The following is a 5,270-nucleotide window of genomic DNA, read 5'->3' on the forward strand; positions in this document are numbered from 1 at the left end:
GTTATTTTCTTTTAATTGTCTTTCTTTTGAACCTCTAAATCTCTCGTGTTGCTAACCTATCTACACCAGGAAACCATTTAAAGGGTCTTAAAGACAGGACCAACAGATTACTCCCAATATTTCCTCATTATTATTTATTAGCTGTGGGGGCGACATCCGTCTGCTCAACGATCTCAATCGCTTCTTTGCTCGCTTCGACGCTCAGGACAGCACTTGCCCGCTGAAGGCCCCTCCTCCACCAAGAGCAACCCCTGTGCCTCTCTGCTGATAGCGCTATCAACACTCGTAAGGCGGCGGGCCCTGACAACATCCCGGGTCGAGCGCTGAAGGACTGCGCTGGGGAGCTGACGGGTGTCTTCACGGACATCTTCAACATTTCCCTGCAGCAAGCCGTCGTCCCTTCGTGTTTCAAGGCTGCCACCATCGTACCTGTGCCGAAGAAACCTGCCCCGTCCTGCTTCAATGACTACCGCCCCGTGGCACTGACGCCCATCATCATGAAGTGCTTTGAGCGGCTTGTCATGGAGCAGATCCATTCTACCCCCCACCATAGACCCCTTCCAGTTTGCGTACCGAGCCAAACGGTCCTCTGAGGATGCCATCTGCTCTGCCCTCCACTCGGCCCTCACCCACCTGGAGAGTAGGGACTCATATGTGAGATTGCTGTTTCTGGACTTCAGTTCTGCCTTCAACACCATTGTGCCACAACGACTCATCTGCAAACTCGCCAAGCTGGGCCTCAGTACCTACCTCTGCAACTGGCTACTAGACTTCCTCAGTCAGAGACCTCAGGTGGTACGTGTTGGCGACAAGATCTCCGCCAGCATCACGCTGAGCACGGGGGCCCCCCAAGGCTGCGTGCTCAGTCCGCTGCTCTTCACCCTGCTGACGCATGACTGCGCTGCAACCTACAGCACCAACCGCATGGTGAAATTTGCTGACGACACGACTCTGGTGGGTCTCATCACCAAGGGCGACGAGACTCAATACAGGTTGGAGGTTGACCTTCTGACCACGTGGTGCAAGGACAACAACCTCCTGCTGAACGTCAACAAGACCAAGGAGATTGTTGTTGACTTCCGGAAGGGTCACACCCAACACCTGCCGCTGACCAACGACGGTGCTGTGGTGGAGAGAGTGAGCAGCACCAGGTTCCTGGGGGTGCACATCAGTGAGGATCTCTCCTGGTCCACCAACACCGCATCACTGGCGAAGAAGGCCCAGCGCCGCCTGTACTTCCTGCAGAAACTCAGGCGAGCGTGTGCTCCTCCGGCCGTCATGACTACATTTTACCGTGGCACCATTGGGAGCGTCCTCTCCAGTTGTATTGCTGTTTGGGGTGGTAGCTGCACTGACTACAACATGAAGGCCCTCCAGCGCATAGTGATCACGGCTGGTAAGATTATTGGTGCTTCACTCCCCTCCTTGAAGGACATTTACGCCTCCCGTCTCACCCGCAAGGCGACCACGATTGTGAGTGATGTGAGTCACCCCGCTCACTCTTTGTTCGATCTTCTGCCCTCTGGGAAGAGGTACAGGAGCCTGCGCTCCCGCACCACCAGACTCACCAACAGCTTCATACTCCAGGCTGTTAGGATCCTGAACTCTCTCCCCCCTTCTGGGTAGCGTCCTGTACTTTTGCGCTTTATTCTGACTGTCTGCTGTATGCACACTTGCTCCGTTTTGCTCCTCTTATTTATTGTTATTTGTTTATTTATTATTTATTCATCACTCTTATTATTCATTGTTTGTGCCTTCTTGTTTTTATTTTGTGTTGTTTGCTTGTATGTATGTCGTGTACTATGTCTTGTCACCGTGGGATAGTGGTAACGTAATTTCGATTTCTTTGTGTGTCTTGGCATGTGAAGAGATTGACAAAAGCAGACTTTGACTTTGACTTTTTATTTACGAGTTAGCCCCCCTTCCTTCTCTCACTCCCTCTTTCTATCTGTCTCGGGCCGAATGTGTAGCGTCCTGGCATAAATCACTGCTGCCACGGCCCAACTGTTTTCCTAAGACCCACAGGTACACATACATTAGTATTTTAATGAGTATTGCAAGCATGCCCCTCTCTCGCCTATTTGCAAACTGTTAAACATTAGTACCAGTGATGTTTCAGTTTCAATCAAGCACGTTCGCTGTTGGTCATGCACCCTTTGCTCATCAACATTTGATCTCCCCTCGTCTTGCCTCAGTTCTCCTCGACATTGACCTCTCCCGGGGGGACCCAGCCCCGCCTTTGCGGACTCCTCGGCACAGCGGCCCTGGACGGGGGGGGGGGGTAGGGGGTCAGCGTATCAATGTTGACGCCACGATCTGGCCAGGCCCGCGCGTCCCGCTGGCCCCCACCCCCGCCGGTATAGCGCCATTCCACGCCTTGGAGCCCACCGATCCCCCTCCTTTCTTGAACATTCTCTGATATGTGGCGTCTTCCTCCTCACACGGCCGCACCCACACGGGGTGTGCACATAAACGCACACACACCGAGCGCGCACACAACCGCACATACACACACGTATCCGCACGCCAATACACAAAGCGCGCACACAGAGCTCAGACGAACGACGACAGACTGACACAAACTTTACAGAGATTACGCACGAACACAGAACACACAGACAAAGGGATTCGAATCCATCTCTCATGTAGCTTCTTTGCCACTTTCTTTCGGTCAATGCCACTCACGATTTGTGCTTCCACATCAGCATACATTCCTTCAATCTCACTCCATTCATTCCTCTCACACACATTCCCCCCAATTTGGTTGCTCATTTTGGATATTTTAGCGGTCTGGTCTCTCACAGGAAGAACTGTTACCACCGGATACTTTTTGAGGAGGCCTCACTTCTCCTCGGGGACCTCAAAAACACCCCAGCTATTTGAATACGGTCGTCACCGCAAAACTTGTCCGCCACGACGAAGCACTAGGTCCCTGACCTATCCTTAGTACGCGTAAGTCCCTGACTTTACCGTACACGTTACACACGTAAGTTCCAAACTTATCCACCGTATGTATCTTAGCTTCTTGCACACCTTATTTGATCTGAACGACAGTCTCCTCTTAAATTTCCTCTTTCAATTTTCAGAATTTCGACTTCTAGTAGCAGGTATTCTGCTTACCTTATCAGTGGTGAGTACTCAGGGTTGAGGAGACGTCGTAACAGCTCAACGTTGTGTGACAGCGCTTATCCTTATCACACGGTTCGCCGACCGGGAGGCAGTGTCCCTGACAACTGTCCGGTGCCCTGGGTGCAGACCACGAGTTTGTCAATTACCCTTCTCTTGACATCACGTCGGGGTCACCAAGAAATTGTTAGGATACGGATTTTAGTTATTGATCTGACTCCAAATTGCGATCAACACTTAACACATGAGTTGCTATGTCCTAATCCACACACTGGCGCACCTAACAATTTTGCGAGTTCGTTCTGTCAAAGAGAAGACCAGTAGATCAATCAGACCGAATTTACCAATTGTTTATTCCTGACAAAGCAAGCTAATACAGGCGCCTGGGTCCCGGGTCCCTCACACTAAAACGTGTGTGTTCTTGTGACCATCAAGAGACAACACATTCTTCCGGGTTGCCCAGTTATAAAGAAACACAATATGAATAATTAAACATGCAAAACATTGTGAGTGATTGGTCGATGGCCGTCTCCTCCCCACTGGGTGTTATCAGTGAGTGCAGCTGTCTGGCGGTTGGGTTTTTCCGACCACAAGGACGGGATGTTGTTCTCATTCCTCACCGATCTCGAGATGTTCTCGCCAGCTGCACGTTCGCCTCGCTCTCGCCTGACCGATGATATATCCTGTTTGCACAACACTTCGGAGAAAACAACTTTGTGCAGTTGCTTGCACATTTCCTTTCTACTCATCATGTGAACACATAAGTGCAGCCACTACTGGAGATTATATTGATGTGATTATATATAAGTCTAACGCTGTCACGAATTCGGGGTGGAAATGGAGCAGGGCGACCAAGTGCAGCTTGGACCAGGGTTTATTGACGGAACTCAAACTAACAGACTCGGTACACTGACATAACTGATTAACAAAACCAACAACAGGAACCGAACAGAGACGTGAGACAAAAGACAGGAACCGAACAAACCTCATGACAGTAAACTTCATCAATGCTCCGACAGGGAGTAACACACAGACAGGACTTAAATACGCGACAGGCAACAAGAGGCAGGTGAGAATGATCACACTGATCATGGGCACACAGGAGGGGAGGGGCGAGCACACAGACACACTGACAGAAACTTTGGACATGATCAGGGACACATGGCAAAACTGGGGACGAGACATGACAAACGCAGCATTAATAAAATGTTTGGAAACTGCCGAAAGCACATTTCCCTTTACGATCGAATTTTGTTTCCCGATTTGTGTTGAATAAAATAATGAAATTACACATTTTCAAATAAAACACAGAGATAGGATCATTTCCCGTTCTCTCATACCAAAAGTACACGTACCAAGACATACAACCGTTTTTACCTTCAATACTCAAAATAGACGCTCAATCGATAGGTGACGCAGTTTGAAAGAACGAGCGCCGTCAGTGTTCGATCAGGTACCTACAATCCTGTGCGCCAACAAGGTTTGAAGTAAAAAAGACATTACTGAACACAAAATACTCGTTTAAACCTTCTATTTAGGTTGAGTCCTTCTAAGTATAGTAAATCTAGGAACGTCTATTTTTTGTATTAGAAGGAATGGTTGCTGCAATTTGAGTGTGAGACCGCCTGTGAATTTGGTGAGACCAGCTGTGGGGTGGCCCGTTTTGACTCAGATTTTCAGATCACTCGTTTCTCTTCAGATCGAATAAATCTTTCGCCTTTTACTAAAGATTTCCGTGGGGAGGAACAATAAGAGTCTATCTGAATTTTTTTTGATGTTCTGCGAAAGCGGAGCATTCTTTCTCTGTGAAAATATCAATAACGGATAGCCGCCTATATCATACTCTGTGCAACAGTCATACGTTCACATAATTCATACCGACATACACGTATATGTGAACATGTTCACATAAACAGAGAAATAATGCCGAGTGCAGACAGACAATCACATTTAAGCCCTCGTTTATCAATGCAGTTTAATTTCTCGTGGTACCTATTTGAATGGGCACATGTCAGTCTATTGTAATTTGGCAAAGAAATATTGTTTTTGAACAAAAACCAATAACCGCCCCCCTCAATTGCACAAGCACTCCTGCTCCTCACTTCAAAGAACACGGACTTGAGCAGATCCGCCGCGCTGTGCTT

The 5,270-nt window shown here is 48.6% G+C and overlaps 1 non-coding gene across 1 annotated transcript; it reads left to right on the plus strand.

The window, feature by feature from the left end:
* Window positions 1-4,807: 4,807 nt before the first annotated feature.
* Window positions 4,808-4,921, plus strand: LOC119119064. The gene has a single exon (XR_005097081.1). It is a non-coding gene; the product is annotated as a U5 spliceosomal RNA (small nuclear RNA).
* The last annotated feature ends 349 nt before the right edge of the window (window positions 4,922-5,270 follow it).

This window comes from Syngnathus acus, unplaced genomic scaffold (assembly GCF_901709675.1).
Source record: "Syngnathus acus unplaced genomic scaffold, fSynAcu1.2, whole genome shotgun sequence".
NCBI classification, from domain to species: Eukaryota; Metazoa; Chordata; class Actinopteri; order Syngnathiformes; family Syngnathidae; genus Syngnathus; species Syngnathus acus.